A 20,286-nucleotide genomic window follows, 5' to 3' on the forward strand; every position below is an offset into this window, starting at 1 on the left:
AATTTTAATTAACTACAACCCCCCACCCTCCTGACCCCCCCAAGACTTGCCAAAAGTCCCTGGTGGTCCAGTGGGGGTCCTGGAGCCATCTCCTGCACTCGGGCCGTCGGCTGCCGGTATTCAAAATGGCGCCGATAGCCTTTGCCCTTACTGTGTTACAGGGGCTACCGGTGCCATTGGTCAGCCCCTGTCACATGGTAGGAGCACAAGATGGCGCCGGCCGTCCATTGCTCCTATCATGTGACAGGGGCCGACCAATGGCACCAGTAGCCCCTGTGACATAGTAAGGGCAAAGGCTATCAGCGCCATTTTGAATATGGGCAGCCGACGGCCCGAGTGCAGGAGATGGCTCCCGGACCCCCGCTGGACCACCAGGGAGTTTTGGCAAGTCTTGGGGGGGGGGGGGTTCAGGAGGGTGGGGGGTTTGTTTAAATTTGCTCCTTTAGATGGCCGAATAATTCAGTGAAGATTTGTTGTATTCGTGGAAATTGTGATACGTTTCGCTTCCCCACGAATACAACGATTATGGCCCTATACATTGTGGATTGCCAATACGTTGCAAATGAATGCACACCCCTACTGGGCGTCAGTTGGCAATTTTGCAGACTCACGTATATTGGTACAGCAGTGCTCTTTTAAGCCAAGAAGGCATTGCACTGGGCGTCAGTGGGCAGTTTTGCAGACTCACATATATTGGGACAGCGGTGCTCTCTGAAGCCAAATCCCCAGTAGGCCTCTTTTGTAGTTACAAGGTTAGTGTGTGCACATACAGCAGTCCCAGTAGTAGTGTACATCCAGGCACTGCCTCATGGGCCTGTGGGCATTTTTGCAGACTCACATATATTGGGACAGCTGTATTCTCTGAAGCCAAATCCCCAGTAGGCCTCTTTTGTAGTTACAAGTTTGGTGTGTGCACATACAGCGGTCCCAGTTTAAATTCATCAAGGCACTGCACTGCATCTGTGGGCAGTTTTGCAGACTCACATATATTGGGATTGCGGTGCTCTTTTAAGCCAAGAAGGCAGTGCATGGGGCGTCAGTTTTGCAGACTCACATATATTGGTAGAGCAGTGCTCTTTTAAGTCAAGAAGGCAGTGCACTGGGCGTTAGGGATGTGCAGAGGGACCGCATACGTTAGATTCGGTATTCTTATTCGTGGGGGGGGCAGATATGTTGCATTCGGAAAGGGGGGGGGGGACCCCGATCCGTTCATGCGTTCCATTCTTATTCGTTTCCCAGCTAAAATGTAATTAACTGCAACCCCCACCCTCCTGACCCCCCCCAAGACTTACCAAAACTCCCTGGTAGTTCAGCGGGGGTCTGGGAGCCATCTACTGCACTCACCCCATCGGCTGCCGGTATTCAAAATGGCGTTGATAGCATTTGACCGTACTATGTCACAGGGGCTACCGGTGCCATTGGTCGGCCCCTGTAACATGGTAGGAGCAATAGACGGCCGGCCCGAGTGCAGGAGATGGCTCCAGGACCCCCGCTGGACCACCAGGGACTTTTGGCAAGTCTTGAGTTACCAAATTACAAAGTCCCCTCCAGAACCACATTTAGCAGAAAGGTCATCCCCAGCCTGTACAACCAGTGTCGCAGTTGCATCCAAGCACTGCTAGCTAAGGCAGAAGGGAGTGTGCATTTCACCTGCAATATCTGGACCACCATGAATGCTGCACACTCTTACCTCTCCCTGACAGCACCCTGGTGGGACCTGGCTGAGGCAGGGGCAGGCAGTAGCTCTATTAGTGAACAAGTATCAGGGTAGAGTTGGGCTTTACTGCACACCCACCTGACGGACGACGCACTTACCTCAGCCAATATTCTAGCATGCATCAGACAGATGCTGGAGGGCTGGCAGCTATACCAGCAAGACAGGAATCTTCAGGCAGGGTTCTTTGTCACAGACAATGGTGCGAATATGGTAAAGGCAGTATCCAACGGGCGCTTTCAGAACATCCGATGTTTTGCACACAGTCTGCACCGGGTCGTGAAGTCAGCTCTGGGGTTGGAGTCCAATGACCAAGAGAATGAATACCTGCATATGTTAATACAGAAGTGCAGGAACATAGCAGTGCACTTCCACAGAAGTGTGAAGGCGGAGCAGGTTCTCCAACAAAAGCAGACTGATTTGGAGATGCCTCACAAGTGTCTCATTCAAGACATTTCCACCCGGTGGAATTCCACCTATATGATGCTGCAGAGGTTAGTGGAGCAGCAGACACCCCTTCATGAACTTTCTGCAGCAATGGACATAGGTGTGCATAGTCCCCTAGGGCATCATGATTGGTTAGTTATGAGTCAGCTGGTAAAAATCATGCAGCCCTTCAAGGATTCCACGGAGGAGCTGAGTTCCAGATGTTACGAGCACGAAGAGCACGGTCGCCTCTAAAGCAGGTGTTGTGAGCCCTTGAGCCATGGGGCGACTCAGGGAGGAGCCCCAAGACACACCGTGGGAGGTAAGCTGGTGCGAGTATGGGTAGCCAGGAGCAGGACAAGGTAAAAGACAAGAACTGAAGGTCCGACCCTCAACCGAACCTGCCCACCTCAGGATGACCAGCAACATAGTGTTGGTCAATGAACAGTCCTCCGACCGTTCCAAGCCCTTTCGGACCTGCCGCTGGGTAACGGCAATAGGCGGCAGGCCGGACAGAAGATGAGAGCAGATAAAGACCTTAAAACATAGAAGGCTCCAAAACAAGGCACTGAAGACGAAGACTTGGAACAAGGTACTGTAGACGTAGACTCTGGAACAAGGTACTGTAGACGTAGGCTAGGGTCAGGAAAGGACTTGGGAGGATTAGACATTGGCACTGTCCCTCAGGGCACCCTACACAGCCAGTACCACTGGTCTGGTCACGGACCACCCTGTCCTACACCCGCAGGAGCGGGACCAGCGCAGGAAGGAACCCAGCCTGACGAGAATCCAATGGGAACAGGAACCAACCTCGCAGATTTACCCTCAGGAAGTCATCTGGCAGACTCGCAGTTCTGGAGAATCAGAGGACTCGGAAAACTCAGGAGCAGGAACAACTGAAGCAGGAGCGGAATCTTGAAACACCAGGAACAAGCAGACAAGGGACATGGAGCCATCCTAATAAAAGAAACCAGTGAAAACCTGGATCGGCACAGGAGAACCTGGTATCCGATCCGAAGGCAAACAGGAACTGAAGTGAAGATCCTTTTATACTGCTGTATGCAGGCAACTCCCTGGGAGGAGTCCAGATGGGCCACCTCTCGCTGGCCCTATAAGAATGGAGAGAAGCTGCGGGCCCGCCCCTTAGGGAGAAGGGCATGGCCCAAACCAGAACATCCAGGCTGCAGTGGAGCAGGCCTCAAGTAGGCCCCGAACAACACCGAAGGCCTCCCAGGTCGTGCAGCGGGATCCGGACAATTGCTCAGGCGAGGCCCTGGCTTCAGAGCGGCCTCCAGAGAAAGGTGAGAGGCCTCCTATGGCACAGCTACAGGAGGAAGTGTAACACCAGAAGTGCTACCTTGGCTGACATCATCCCTATAGTTAATTTTCTGGCAGACAATTTGGAAGACTTTAAACAGGAAAATGAAATGACAGCAGAGCTGTTGCATTGTCTGGACGTTTTGCAGAAGCAGGTGCAAGAGAGATTAAGGCCTTTAACAGAAGACCAGACATACATGCTCGCCACAGTCTGTGATCCCCGTGTGAAAGGGAAAATCGCCCTACAGTACGATTGTCTCCTATTGGTGAAGGACCTGCTGTTAGTAAAAGTCCGTGAACAGGAGCACCATTGGCAGAGACAGATTAGGCATGAAGCAGAGGAGGAAACAGCGGGCACTTCAGAGAGTAGTGCTAGCCCAAGCAATTGCAGCACTCTGTCAGCGACGGCTAGTACTTCCTCCTCCACTACAGTACGCCAAAGCCATGTTGCCCATAAAGAATCATCTGTTCTGCAATGGGCTAGAGAAAAAGCAGCTGGCATGAGTGACTCTCAACCCATCCAAGCAAAGAAGACACCAGCACAAATGTCAGTGACACGGTATCTCTCAGAGCCCACAGAGGACCTGCAGACAGATCCACTGGCATATTGGGCACACAAGTACACTGTCTGGCCACACCTAGCCAAAGTGGCTCAGCGATATCTGTCATGTCCACCATCCAGTGTGCCCAGTGAATGTGTATTTTCAATGACAGGGGATATCATGAGCCCTCACCGCTCAAGGCTGGCACCAGAGCTGATGGAAATGCTAGTGTTTTTGAAAATAAACATGCCTTTGCTTGGGTTTCCAAATTTTCCCTGTGAATGGCAAGATGAATAAAAGCAATTGAAAGCCTTGCAGCAGCTCTAACTGCCTCCTATGACTCAGATAATATCAGCACATGTACCTGACCTGAAATGCTGTGCCAGTCTGTCCCCTGTCCAGGCCGTATGTCCCTACAAGGGCCTGACCTCAAACGCTGTGCCTGTCTGTCCAGCCCTTACATCACTACAAGGGCTTGACCTCTATCCTCTAATGCTGTGCCTGTCTGTCCAGGCCTTATGTCCCTACAAGGGCTTGACCTCTAATGCTGTGCTTGTCTATCCAGGCCTTACGTCTCTACAAGGGCTTGACCTCTAATGCTGTGCCTGTCCGTCCAGGCCTTATGTCCCTACAAGGGCCTGACCTCTAATGCTGTGCCTGTCTGTCCAGCTTGGAGCTTGGATATTTCATATGCTCAATAGTTTTCATGACCTTCATAATACAGCCATTTTCCCTAGATGTTTCTTAGGTGTCAACATTAATGTTTCTAGTGCTATAGAAAACTGGTGGTAGTTGTACTCTAGTTCATCCTCTGTGTTCCCATAGTTTACAGAGGCACTGTGTAAACTACAAAGTCAGCATAGGTTGATATTGTAGATTTGGACTTGAGTAGCAGTTTTCTTATTTCTGAGAGCTCTTCAAGTTCCTTTGACATCAGCTGAAGGGCATAAGTACAGTTAATAGCTTCTGGGTATTCACTAGACACCAACAGAACCACCACACTCTAGGGGCCAACCCATTTCAGGGAGCCCCTTTCCTGCGCAAAGGAAAGGGAACTCTCCCTGGGTGTAGCCAGCCTCTCTCTTAGTACCCGTTGACCCATGTTGAACCGCTGTTCACATGGAAAACTCCTCCATGTCGACTCATCACGCTTGAAGGCTCGTGCTCCACTCTAGGGGTCAACAACCCATTCTAGGGAGCCCTTTCCTGCACAAAGGAAAGGGTACTCTCCCCAGGTGTAGCCAGCCTCTCTCTTAGTACCCATTGACCCAAGTTGAACCAGAACCGCTGTTCACATGGAAACCTTCTCCATGTCGACTCGCCACGCTTTGAAGGCTCGTGCTCCATTCTAGGGGCCAACAACCCATTCTAGGGAGCCCTTTCCTGCACAAAGGAAAGGGAACTCTCCCCGGGTGTAGCCAGCCTCTCTCTTAGCACCCGTTGATCCATGTTGAACCGCTGTTCATATGGAAACCTCCTCCACGTCAACTCGCCACGCTTGAAGGCTTGTGCTCCACTCTAGGGGCCAACCCATTCTAGGGAGCCCTTTCCTGTGCAAAGGAAAGGGAACTCTCCCTGGGTGTAGCCAGCCTCTCTCTTTTCACCCATTGACCCATGTTGAACCGCTGTTCACATGGAAACCTCCTCCGCCTCAGCCTTGAAAATTCTCTTTTGTATATCTGCTACGTCCACCAGATTTTAAAAGACCAGCGAGAGCTCACTAGATGCCAACGGAAACACCCTACTCTAGGGGTGAACCCATTCTAGGGAGCCCTTTCCTGCGCAAAAGAAAGGGAACTCTCCCCGGGGCTAGCCTGTCTTGCCCCTATCAAAACCACAGGGACCTGACTACCTCAGCTCTGCCAGCCTGTCTTGCCCCTATCAAAACCACAGGGACCAGACTACCTCCGCTCTGCCAGCCTGTCTTGCCCCTATCAACTTTCTGCCACTCTGCCTTGCTGCCATACACCAGACAACTCACTCTACTCCTTGTGGTGTTCTTGACACTATCATGGTTCCTCAGTGTGTTGGTGCTAGTCTTTCTGCTGCTTTGTCCCTTGATCAGCGCCTTGTGTTTTTTTCTGACACTCTTTCTGCTTGCTATGTTCCCCCTTCATCTTTAAAAATGGCGCGGGCCATCCAGTGCTCCTACCATGTGACAGAGGCCGGCCTATGGCACGGATAGCCTGCCACATGGTAAGCACCATTTTTATTAGTGGCAGCCGACGGCCTGAGAGCGGGAGATCGCTCCCGGGACCACCACTGGACCACCAGGTAATTTAAAATGTTTTTTGGGGGAGGGGAGGGAGGGTGGGGGACGCTAAGGGAGCTGTTTTGAAGTGTCGGGGTGGGTTTTTTGTTTATCGGCTCGGGCGCAGCCGATAAAAAAAAAACTCGATTGGGCCGCATGAAAAATAATTCACGATGTGAATTGGAACCGGAACCGATTCCGATTCACATCTCTAATTGATGCCACTTGTCTTGCCACTTTGTCTGTCGTGCTGCCTGCGAGGGTTCATGCAACTGTTATCGGTGCTCTCTTTTGAAGCTGTGGTGTTTTTGACACTCTCGCTGCTGCTTTGCACTTCTGTTAAAGCACTCTTGCCACTCCTGGTACCCCTTTGCCCCTTTACAGTACCTTGGGCTATTCATGCCACTTTGCCACAGTCTACGTACCTTGAAGCTCTTTTCTCGTTCTGATGATTGCTCCCCAGAAGTTTCATCAGAATTGAAAAGAAAACCCCAATTCTGCAGCCAAAAATAGGCTGCAAATATTTCCCCCATTGACTTTAATGGGAAAACGGACAACGAATAAAACTAATCAACGAATTGGTTTTCCCCCCCTATGAAACTAATGCAATGAATTTGGGTCCCTGCGAAACAAAAACCAAATCGAAATGAATTTTTTCCTTCTGCACATCCCTAATATTTTATTGTAGTTATGATGCTTTCTGGCTTTCTGCAAAGAGGATTCATGAAAGAATACATTAATTTTTATTTTATTACATGATCGGATCTGTTTGTTTTCTTTGCTTTTTATGTGATAAACTTGTGCATTTATAAACTGCAATAAATAAAAAAAAATTCAGATTAATAATAAATTTTTAATTCTGGTAAGTGTTTGAAATAATTGAGGTAAATGTTTTAAAGTTTCAAGCATAATGGCTGTTGCAAACTACTTAGAAAGCCATTGTAGGGTACAGTATATGGCATTATTTATCAATAAGAATACAACTAGTAAGTCTCAGACCTGCAGTGCCTACAGCCCACCCATGTTAAACTTGGGAGCACTCAAAAAATCAGTTCAGGCTACGCCACTGATCTGTACCTAGACACAAGTTGCTCAAAACTCATATTAATAGGCTCTGTTGAGGTAAAGGTGAAATCACTATCTGGCAGCATTGACCTTTCAAATGAAGCAGCAAAATGAAAACCAAAGAGGAAGCAGAACTTGTCTAGTCCTTGGTAAGAGCTTGTATTGGGATCCGTTATGATACTGCATCAATTTTGATTTTACTGTGCTTAAATTTTAAATGCCTTTACCCTTCCATTTCTGAGCAAACCAGTGGCATCAAGCCAACGTAATAAGAAATGTCACACTGGGTCCTTCCAGCATAGCATCCTGTCTCCTCCGACTGTGGCCAGTCCAGGTCTCTTAGAAAAACCCCAGCAGATCTTAATAGGAAAGTCTGTTCCCTATTGCTCACTCCCAGAAGTACGACATAGAGAAACATTGGACCCAGGAAGGACACATTTTAAAAGCCAATTATTCAGGTAAATACTGATTTACCAAGGTAAAAGGGCTTTTTGAAAGATCAAAGAGGAAGCATGCTTATATTTTCCCTTTGAGAACTAGTGCAAGGACCACAGGTAAAAGTACATATAGAATTTGCACCCAAATGTACAGGTTTGAAAATTCCCCCCTCTCCACCACACACACACACACACACACACCCCAGATGGTGTGGTTCAGTAATACAGCACAGGAGGTGATGCATCATTCTAAGTCAAGGGTCTTATAGAATTTCAGGAAAACTAACTTTTTTAAAATGGAGTACCTGAAGGAGTCATTAGCTGGATAGGAAAATCTAGAGGCAGCACAAAAGCAGTGGGCATAACTAAAAGGAAACGCAAGTAGAGTTGGCCAATTGGTTCCAGATTTTCAGGACAAGTTGATCCAGTCCTGGGTTTTCCCCAGTGCATGCAGGGATTTGCAGTTATGATTTCCCTATTGCAGTCCCTAAGAAAAGTAAGTCTACAAGCCCATGCATTCAATGGATAAAACTAGGACTGGAAATCTGGAGCCAAGCTGGCAACCTTTATTGTAAGGGCAGCAAACATTTATAGTTAGGAAAGTAAATAAAAGTAAGAGGAAAAAAGAGGTGGCTATGGTTTTCTAAAGAAGTTGCAAAAAGAAAGACAGACAACAATATCTGAAAAGCTAAAAGAAACTGGGAAAGATGCAAATGGAAGAAAACAATTGCAAATACAGTAAAATAGGGGAACAGATCTTTAATTATGTTAGGAGTAAGAGGAAGTGCAAATGTGACATTTTGAGACTCAGGGGTGAAGGGGAGGAATAAGCAGAGGCCGACAAGTAAACAGCAGAATTGCACAACAAATATTTCTGTTCAGTTTTCACTGAGGAAGGCTCAAGACTAGGACCACAGAAAATGGACACAAATATGCTTGGAAACGAAATAAACCCCACTTTTCAGAAGACTGTGTTCATGAGGAACTAGCTAAACTCAAAGATAAAGTGCTGAGGCCAGATGGCTACATACAAGGGTTCTAATGGAACTTAGAGAAGTTCTGGCAGCTCTGTTCTCTCACCTTCTCAAAGCTTCTTTAAGGTAGAGGAAGATTCTGAAGGACTGGAGAAAGGCAGCAGTGGAAGTAATGAGAAGGCTGGAAACGACAAATCGGGCAGTCTGACTTCTGTAGTGAGTAAATGAATAGAACCTCTGCCAAAACTGACAATAGTGAAGTTTCTAGAATCCAAAGCATTACAAGACCCAAGGTAGCAGGGCTTTACCAGAGGTAGGTCTTGACAGATGAATTTCATGATCTTTTCTGACTGGGTGACCAGACAGTTGGATCAGGTAATAATGTTAGATGTAGTGAATTTGGATTTCAGTAAAGCCTTTTGACATGGTTCTGCATAGGCGACTTATAAATAAACAAGGCACTCTTGGTATGAGCCCTAAACTGACTAAGTGCAGAATTTCAAAGGGTTATGCATGTAACCCCCGAAAAGCTGCCCCAAGCTGCCTCTGCGCCCACCGAGCCTATCTTGCATAGGCTCGGCGGCGCGCAAGCAAGCCCTGGGTCTTGCATATGTCCCGGGGCTTTGAAAAAGGGGTGGTCCGGGGGTGGGGTCAGGTAGGGCTGGGGGGCGGGTTAGGTAGGGGAAGGGAGGGGAAGATGGGGGGAGGTGGAGGGAACGGAGGGAACGGAGGAAGGCTGCGCAGCTCGGCACACGCAAGTTGCACAATTGTGCACCCCCTTGTGCGTGCCGACCCTGGATTTTATAACATGCGCGCATGTTATAAAATCGGGCATAGATTTGTTTGCGCCGGGTTGTGCGAACAAATCTATGCCCACGCACAGGTTTTAAGATCTGCCCCTAACTGAGCTATAAACTAGTTGAGTGGGATGTGACAAAGGGTAAAATAAATAGAACTCAATCTGTGGAGAGAGTTTTACTAGTGATGTGCGATCAGTCCTTGGACCGGTTCTTTTCAACATTTTCATAAGTGATATTGTACAGGGGCTATCAAAAAAGGTTTGTCAAAGATCTGTCACAGGGCAGACACCCTGGAAGTTGTAGAAAACATGAAGAGAAATCTAGTAAAGCTTAAGGAATGTTCTAGAGTCTGGCAACTAAGATTTAATGCTAGAAAAAGCAAAATCGTACATTTGGGCTGCAAAAATCCAAGGGAGTGATAGAGTCTAGGGGATGAAATTCTATGCATGAAACAAGAACAGGATCTGAGTATTATCTATGATCTCCAGGTGGCCGAACAGGTAGATAAGGTAAGGGCAAAAGCCAAAAAAATGCCAGAGTGCAAAGGGAGAGGTAATGTCAGCAGAAAGAAGTAATATTGAACCTAATTTGGAATACTATGTGTACAGTTCTGGAGACTACACTTTCAAAAGGATATAAACAGGGGTCTCAATATTCAAAGCTGACTGTGTAAGTAACTTAGCTGGTTAGAACTTATCCGGCTAAGTTATGATGTATTTTCAGCAGCACAGCAAAGCCACTGAATACATGAGTATATATATGCACTTAGCTGGATAAGTATATAAGTATATACACTTCCTCGTACCCCTGGTATAAGTCTATCCAGCTATGTTTACACCTGCTCTATGACGCGTCTAAACTTACACGTATACTTATGCGGCTAATTCTGAATATCAGTAGTTAGCTGTTGTTGGGAATCCTGGCCGCGGTCTCCTGCAGCTGGCTCCCCTTACCTGCTCCAGCAGGCCCAGACGCAGAGTACCCCTCTCCGGTTGCTTGAGACGGCCGCTGCGCTTCCCAGCCTCTGCAGGCCTCCCACGTGGTCCGGGGCGCTGCTGGCAGGCAACCTGCGCATGCCTTCCTAGGCGCGCGTGCGTGCGGCATCTTCCGCATCTTAAAGGGGCCGCAGCGGGAAACCTTGGCCCAGCCCCCCCGAAGATGACGTCAGACGCCCTGGCTATTTAAGCCCAGCTCAGACCAGTGTTCTCTGCCTTGGCAACAGGTCCTACTCTCTGAGTGTGTGTTGCTGTGTTCCTGCTTGTTCCTGAGTTCCTGCCTGCCCCTCGCCTGTGGTTCCGCTGTTCCTGGCTCCTTGTTCCTTGGATGGTCTTCTTGGTCTCGACTTTGGCTTGGCTTCCTGGTTTCTCTGAGTCTGCTGCCTGTCCTGATCTTTGGCTTGTTCCGGTTTCTCCGAGTCGCTACCTGCCCTGATCCTTGGCCTGGTTCCGCGTCCAGCCTGCTCTCCGCTTGCCCTGACTTCTGGACTGTCCACGGTGCTTCCATGCACAGCCTGCCTTGACCCGGACTTCCTGACACCGCCTCCTCCTCTGGGCCACCCTGCACCAGGAGAGACCCCCACCTAAATCCTGCTGGCCCCGGCACCCAAGGGCTCAACCTGAGGGGAACGGGGATGGTCTATGTGAAGCTCCTGTTAGGTCTCCTGGCCCTGTACCGCCTCCCGGCTACGAGGACCTCTGGGGGCCGTCCCTCGTGGGTGTTACCAGCGCTCGTGCCAGCTCAAGGGTCCACAGAGCTAACAGCTGTATAAGTTATACAGCTAACTTGATCTGCCCAGTACATGCCTACTTTTTGTGCATGTGACTTTTAGCCATATAAGGGACTTATTCGGCTAAGCGGCGGCCTCTGAGTGTAGGTGCATATTCAGTAGCCGCTACTTAATCACATAAGTCCCACTTTTCTGGCTAAATAGTGCTGAACTGCTTTGAATATTGGGCTCAGGATGTTTTATGCTGTATAGCACATGGGTTGCTCTGCTCTTCAGCCATACAACAAAATATCAGCCTCATATTTTGCAAGCACCATTTTTGAATTGAAACCAGCAGGGCAGGGGAAAATAGAGATCATGCTTCCCCTTTTCTAAATCAGAAATCCCTGTAAAAGAGGTAAGAATGGTGTTTGAATTTTTATTTATTTTTCTGCACATCAGCTCTCTGCATGGCCTAGTGAATCAAGAGCATTGAATGGCCTTTTATTATTGTCAAGATATTTGGTCTTCAGTTTCGCTGCAGCTATTTTTTTTTTATCAATTTCCTAGAAAGAGAAGCATGCCAGTGGCTTCAAGAAGTGCCATTGGTGCATTTGAATGACGTCCATTATGAAGCCACATGATGTGTGTGTGCTACACTTGAAGTACAAACATGATACAAACTGGTTAAAAGACAGGAAACAAAGAGTGGGATTAAATGGTCAATTTTCTCAGTGGAAAAGGGTAAACAGTAGAGTGTCTGAGGGATCTGTACTTGGAAAGGAAATCAAGTGATCAGAGAATGTAGGTGTGGATGTGATTGAGCATGGCAGAGGGTGTGAGTGCGATTGAGCATGGGCAGAGAGAGAGAGAGTGGGTGTGGGTGCGATTGAGCATGGGCAGAGAGAGAGAGGGTGTGGGTGCGATTGAGCATGGGCAGAGAGAGAGAGTGGGTGTGGGTGTGATTGAGCATGGGCAGAGAGAGAGAGTGGGTGTGGGTGTGATTGAGCATGGGCAGAGAGAGTGGGTGTGGGTGCGATTGAGCATGGGCAGAGAGAGAGGGTGTGATTGAGCATGGGCAGAGAGCGTGGGTGTAGGTGCGATTGAGCATGGGCAGAGAGAGAGGGTGTGATTGAGCATGGCAGAGTGTGGATTTGGTGGTGATTGAGCATGGCAGAAAGTGAGGGTGTGATTGAGCATGGCAGAGTGTGGATTTGGTGGTGATTGAGCATGGCAGAGTGTGGATTTGGTAGTATTGAGCATGGCAGAGAGTGAGCATGTGGATGTGATTGAGCATGGCAGTGTGTGTGTGTATGTGTATGACTGAGCATGGCAAAGAGTGAGGGTCTGGGTGTGATTGAGCATGGCAGAAAGAGTGTGTATGTGTGTGTAATTGAGTATGAGAAAAATAGGAGTACGTTTTTGCGCATCAGTCCTCCTACTCTTCCCCTGTTAATCCATGACAATCTCAGGGCATCCGGAAATCAAAAGTTGCCAAGTAGGAAAGCAGGGATTTTTTAAAAATCCTCATTAGTTTTTATTGTTGGATATTGTTTGATGTGGTTGTTGTTTTGAAATATTTTATTGGCATTTGGAAAAATGTTATGAGTTTTTAATTATTGGATGTTTTATTTCTCATCTGTTTTGAAATATTTATTCTTTTTATTAATATGGTTTTACTATTATGATTGCTTTATATTTCTTGATTTTATTTGATGCTTTATCAGAAATGGTGTGGTTTCTGTTTTTCCATTGTTTCACTGCATATAAAGTCTGGCTTGTTGTAGTTTCCAGTTTTGTCTGCCCATTTCTATTTATACTTTATGATCTCTTTTTTTCTATATTTGAGGGTCTGTCTGTGTTCTGCATGTGTGACTGAGACAAGGGATTCTGCTAGTTTGTAGTTTCTGTGTAGTGATCTATAACAGCCTGGCTTGTTCCGTTTTCCTAGTAGGAGGTGTATTGGTGTTCTAAGACATGGTGTTTACAGTGTTGTCTTTTCGTAGGTAGGGTGGTTACTGTTTGTGGTGGCTTTTAGTTCTGTTCAGGTATAGGAGGTTTACTATATTGTTGTTGTTGTTCTGTTTACTCATGGCTTTTGCAGGGCTAAGCCCCCACCCAGCACGCGTTACCATAGGCTAAATATCATATGGGTTCCAAGTATCTTTTTTGCTTTTCTGGTTGGCACCACGGCAATGCATTTAAATATAATATACATGTTTTAGCAATATTTTTACTCAGAAGACTGTACCCAGCGCACACAAATGTACACCCAATTTTATAACATGTGCGCACAGCCGTGCGCATGTTGAAAAAATAAGGGGTCGGGCGTGCGCAAGGGGGCGCACACGAGCTGGCTTTCCCATTCCCTTGGAGGCCGCTCCAAAATCGGAGCGATCCCCCAGCCCAGCAGCGGTGGAGAGGCCTTTGGCCATGCCCCCTCCCCACCCATGCCCCGCCCCTGGACCGCCCATTTTTTCAAGCCCCGGGACTTACACGCGTCCCAGGGCTTTACGTGCGCCACCAGGCCTTTTGAAAATAGGCCCAGTGCGCGTAACCCCCCCTACACGCGTAAATCCTCTTGGATTTACGCACGTAACCCTTTGAATATCTGCCCCATAATTTTTTATTGTGTTTGGGGAAGGTATGATTGTGGGGGAGGGGAGATGCAAGGCTTTAAGGGGAACCACAAACAACATGCTGGGATTTCATTTTGAAATTCCTGTATGTGCTTTGTGGTTTTGACTTTGTATCTGCTATAAAGAAAGCACAAAGTCTGTGGCTCCGGCTGGCCCCCAGACTTTCAAAGAGAAACTTTGTGGGCAGTTTCCCAGTCTGTTATACTATAAACATTTTATACATCTGATGATACTGAATCATCTGATCTATCCAAAAGATACAGATACAAATATTGACCATGCTCATGATTTCAACATTAGAAACCTATTTTAAACACTGTGAACAGTATTTGATGGTAAATGTATAAATATTTGTCTTTGTCTTGTTTGAGAGCCTTTTATTTGTTTTAAGTTTTAAAATAAATGTTATTTTGCATCCTGCCAAGAACTGCAGATAGAGCAGGTTATACATTTTTATAAATAAAGCTCCTGACGTCAGGATCCCCCGTACTGGTTCCAACTGAGCTGCAAGCCCAAAGGAGCAGGAGGAAAATGCTGGGTCAAAATAAAAATCAAAGCCCCCTACCTGTAACAGGAGTCTCCAAGATTGTGGTGTTGTATGTTCTGTTCAGGGTGAGGGCGCACTTTTTCACTTGGCCATGGGTGCCAAATGGCCTGGCTACGGCTCTGCTTTCTGTTGTGCCCAGGTAGGTTTGATTCTGTAAAGGCATGTCAAGGCTCATAGTGTCAGAGCCATGGCACCATTCATGGCACACCTGAAATCAGCTTCTATGAAAGGGATTTGCAAAGCCGTGACATGGATTTCCATCCACATATTCATATCACATTTCTGTGTGGATAGGGACTTTCAGCACAATAGTAGGTTTGGTCAATCTGTCCAGCAAGATTTATTTGAGGTTTAAAATCAAAATCTATCCCATCTAGGGTCTATTCTTTATTATTTTCAGGCTGCCTGCCAAAAAAAAAGGTAAACATTTTCAAAAATAGACTGCTACCAACAAAAATAAAATATTGTATTCCCCTTTTAATTTGAAGACAACCTGTAAGCGAGGATTCAGAGCTTACCTGTAATGGGTGATCTCTGAAGAGAGGAGGATACTTAGCCTTCACAAAACCCATCTGCCTCCCCTAGGAATTGGATCTTTCATTGTATAGCTAAATACCAGACTAGGAAGGGCCCTGTATGGCCAAGACATTGGATTTTCCACACATGCTCAGTAGCACATGTTCAAGAGTCTTCAGAGCTGGGCTGCAACTGATGGCATTACCCATATATGAGGAATGAGTCCGTGGAGAACCCCTGTTACAGGTATGTAACTCTGCTTTCCTTGCACATCCCTATCAATCTGAAGTGTAAACACTCCAGTGGTTGAATAGGGTCAGGCAGTGCTTGAGATGGTAGTTATGATATCATTGTTTTCTCCCAGCTTTAATGGGCTTTCAGCATAAGCAGAACTATGGCTGTGAGCCTTCCCTTGTAACTAGCCATTGATTTGTTTCCCTTATTTTTCTATGCCCTCAAAAGGGAGCCATGCAACAGGGTTCCTTCTGACCATTAGGTGTCACCACTGCATAATGACTAGGAATCCCTCTCCCCCGCCCCAAGGGCTGTGTACACTGCCTCTGCAGCATCCCCCGCCAATGTGGGGAGCAGAAGACCTGAGCTAGAAATCGAGCTCAGCACATAATTGTTAATATGTACCAATCTGACACTAATATAACTTCTTCTAGGACAGAGGAAGAAAAGCCTGTGAACTACTTAAAAAAAAACAACTTAACATTTTTGTATTTAATTCAAATGATGGCACAATGTCTGAATTGAACCCCTCATGAAAGTTTGAACTGTTCCCTAGCCATACTTTCTTTCCTAAATTTTTAAAAAAATATGCTTGGAGATCAAATTGTCTTTTCTTCAAGCTGAGTGATCTTTAGTTCCATCTCTAGGCACTTATAGAATTAGTCTTTCCTCTTATCCTAACAGCAGGAAATGAACAAGAAGAAAGAACAGATGAAAAAGACAATCATCTGATATAACGGTAGCAATTAAAGTTGATTTTTTTTTTTTTTTTTGGGAAGTGGGGGGATTTGACCCTACAGTTGCTACCTACTTTGAGAATCCAACTCATTCAGAACTAAAGCTGCTGTCCTGATGCAATTAATCTTCATTTGCAACTATCTGGGGATTTTATAACTACCACCACCCCTCAACATACTTAGTCCAGACATTGCGGTGACAGTCCTTGGGCTAAGGCTAAGCACCAGGGCTCCCTCTGGTATCATACAATCATGGGCCCTGAATCTGGCCACTAGGTGTCACCCTTGAGTGATGACCATGACTTCCTTTCTCCCCAAGGCCGTGAATGCTGCCTCTGCAGCATCACCAGCCAACCCAGGGAGTGGAACGCTTGACTCTTGGCTCAAACCAAGGACGTTCTCTTCCTTATGGCAATGCAATGCACTTAGCCACTAGGCTAGCCCAAAAGTAGAATTTCAAAGCTAGCTTTTGTTCTTAGTTCAAATATCATGTGTCATACTAACAATAGCATAACTTTTTTTTATGGAAATGTACATTTACAATGACATTCAGTTCAGAATATTTTTTCTTTAATGGCACACTGTAAGTGCATTTTAGTGTGATGTTAAATGAAAACACAGATCCACCAAATGTAAGGAGATATTGAAAAACTAAGAAAAAATTATGTCAAAGAAGAAAAGATTGTTTTTCACCCTATCCAAGTCTAATTTTAGTAATGTGGTATAATGCTGTGTTCTAGCAACTATAGTGGTCCTGGAGGAAACTTGAAATTTAACATGGACAAGTGCAAAGTGATGCATATAGGGAAAAGTAAACCTTGCTGTAGTTACACAATGTTAGGTTCTATCTTAGGAGTTACCACCCAGGAAAGAGATTTAGGCGACATAGTGGATAATAGATTGAAATCACCAGCCCAGTCTGCTGTGGTGATCAAAAAAGCAAATAGAATGTTAGGAATTGTTAGGAAGGAAATGGAAAATAAAACAGAGGATGTCATAATGCCTTGGTATCGCTCCATGGTGAGACTGCATCTTGAATACTGTGTGTGCAATTCTGGTCACCATATCTCAAAACTGGCGAAACTGCAGAGAAGGGCAACCAAATGATAAGGGGAATGGAATGGCTGCCCTATGAGGAAAGGCTAAAGAAGTTAGGGCTGTTCAGTTTGGAGAAGAGGCAACAGAGGGGGGGATATGATAGAAGTCTACAAAATCATGAAAGAACTTGAACAAGTTAATGTAAATCAGTTATTTACTCTCTGATAATAGAAGGACCAGGGGGCACTCCATGAAGTTAGCAAGTAGCTCATTTAAAACAAATCGAAGATTATTCTTTTTCAATCAGCGTACAGTTAAGCTCTGGAATTCATTGCCAGAGGATGTGGTTACAGCAGTTAGTGTAACTGGGTTTAAAAAAGGTTTGGATAAGTTCCTAGAGGAAAAATCCATAAACTGCTACACCTCACCCAGAACTCTGCTGGAAACGCATTGTACTAAAGAGATGAGTTGAGTGAGTTTTGCCTCCCACCTTTACCCCCCCACTGAATGCAAGACCACATGGCTAATACAATTATCAAAGGGCTTTATTGGCTTAGGGTCATAGGTTAGAGGAGACAGGGTGAGTAGAGACACACCAGCCTACAATAATCAGAAGGAAAAGGTGTGTGGCAAATGATTTGTAATGTCCAAAACAATTTCAGCAAAATACAAATGAAGCCATGTCGGTCTTGAATCTCCCACCCCTGCAAAGCCCTCTAAAGTATCATTACATGGCCCTGGCCTGCCAACCTCCTTACCGATGTCAATTTTTAAATCTTCCCCCTCCTCCGGACTCCCCCCACCCCCCCCCACCCAGTGGTTTAAGAGTTACCCAGTTCTCATCACTCCACTCTTCTGGACCTCCCCACTTCTATCCACCCCTGTTCCCTCAATCCCTGGTGAGAGTGATGTATTATCAAACCGCTGCCAGTGCCCAAGCACACACATGTTCTTATACACACTTCATCTCATGCACACACATTCTCTCATACACACACCCTTTAATATACGCTTCCTCTCTCTCTCTCATACACACTTCTCTCTTTCACACGCACACATACTCTCATACATACTTCTCTCTTTCACGCGCACATACACTCATATACACTTTTCTCTTTCACACATGATCTCATATACACTTCCTCTTTCTCTCTCTCACACATACACATATGCTCTCCCTCTCTCTCACACAGGCACACATGATCTCATACACAATTTCTCTCTCTAACAGACACACACAGACATGTTTTCAAATACACTTCCACTCTCACACACATACACTCGCTTTCATATACACTTCTCTCTCTCTCACACACTCACACACTCTCAGACCCACAGACTCCCTCTCACACATACATATCTACAGGCTCTTTCACGCACACACATGTTCTTAACCCTACAAGCTCCCTCTCACACACATACACCCACAGGATCTCACTCCCACACACACACACATATTGTCTCAACACCACAGGCTCCTTCTCACACATCCACATGCTGACACGCACACACTGTCACATACACACAAGCTGTCACTTTCATAGGCTCCTTCTCACACACACTGCCTCCAACATGCTTTCTCTCACTCACACACTCATACTGACACAGGCTGTCACTCTGGGCCTCCCCCCTCTCTTCTGACCTCTTCTACAGCTGCCAAAGGATGGTGTCCATGACAGTCTGTTGGATCTCTTCTTCAGCCATTGCAAGATAGGGTCCACAGCAGTCCCACTGGTCCTATCTTTTTCTTTGTGGCCCAACAGCTGCTGAAGGATACTTGGGGCACTGAGGAGAAGACTCAGGGCATGGACCCTATGTGACTCTTACTGTGAGAGAGGCAAAATGGCCCAAATAATGGCATGAACAATCCCAAAAGGAGCAAAAAAAAAGCATAAAGAGTGGAATGAACACCTCAAAGAACCAAAAGAGGGGCAAAGGACACCAATAGCAACACCCCCCCCCCCCCTCCAAGGCATAGAATAAGAGCTATGGCAGCATGTACAGTGGTATGAATACCTTAAGGTACAGTCTGAGGTGTATGGATGAGCGAGCATGTGATTGAGAACCTGTGTATACGTGAAAGAAAGAAAGAGCATGTGTGTAAGTGTGTGATTGAAAGCCTGTGTTTGTGTGTCAGAAAGACCGATAGCATGTGTGTAAATGTGTGATTAAGAGCCTATTTGAGAAAAAGCATGCATATATGTGCATGATTGAGAGCCTGTGTAAGTGATAGAGACAGCAAGTGTAGATGTGTGTGATTTAGAGCCAGTGTAAGAGAGAGAGGAGAAAGTTACAAGCAAACCACCCCACACCCTGCTAATTCAAAACAATCTCAGGGTACCTGGATATCAAACGTTCCCAGGTATGCGAGCAAAGCATTTTTTTATCCTTATAATTTTCATAATTTGTCTCTGCTGTTTTGAAATATTTTATTGGTGTCTGGAATTTGTTTTTTTGAGTTTTTAATTATTGGATATTCCATTCATCAGCTGTTTTGAAATAATCTGTTCTTTTTGTTAGTATGGTTTTGCTGCTATTGATTTTATATTTCTTGGTTTGTTTTATGAGGACTGGTGATGTTTCTCTTTTACCTTTGTTACACTGCATACAGTCTCTCTGGCTTGTTGCAGTATCCAGTTCAGTTTTTGTCTGCATGTTTCTAGTTAAGCTTTATGGTCTCTTTATTCTTTGTTAGGTGAGGGTCTGCACATGTGACTGAGGTGAGGTATTCTGCTAGCAGGTAGTTTCTATGTAGGGCTTTATAGCAGCCTGGCTTGTTCTGTTTTCCTAAAAGGAGGTGTATTGGTGTCTTAAGGCCTGGTCAGTGTTGCCTTTTCTTAGGTAAGGTGGTTACTGTTTGAGTGCTGGAAATTGGTGCTGTTTTGGTGTGGGAGGTTTACTATTTATGTAACTTCTGTTCAGAGTACTTATCATTCCCTTGTGTCATTCTTAACAATAAAAATAATACTGGGCCCTTATTTTTTATTTCCACCGTGGATTGTAATGAGCGGTGTTTCACACATGTGAGTGTTGTCTGTCAAGAGATGTAGATGTAATGTAATGGAACATCTCCCCTATGAGGAAAGACTAAAGAGGTTAGGACTTTTCAGCTTGGAGAAGAGACGACTGAGGGGGGATATGATAGAGGTGTTTAAAATCATGAGAGGTCTAGAACGGGTAGATGTGAATCGGTTATTTACTCTTTCGGATAGTAGAAAGACTAGGGGGCACTCCATGAAGTTAGCATGGGGCACATTTAAACTAATCTGAGAAAGTTCTTTTTTACTCAACGCACAATTAAACTCTGGAATTTGTTGCCAGAGGATGTGGTTAGTGCAATTAGT

The sequence above is a fragment of the Rhinatrema bivittatum genome, chromosome 5, assembly GCF_901001135.1.
Source record: "Rhinatrema bivittatum chromosome 5, aRhiBiv1.1, whole genome shotgun sequence".
Classification (NCBI taxonomy): domain Eukaryota; kingdom Metazoa; phylum Chordata; class Amphibia; order Gymnophiona; family Rhinatrematidae; genus Rhinatrema; species Rhinatrema bivittatum.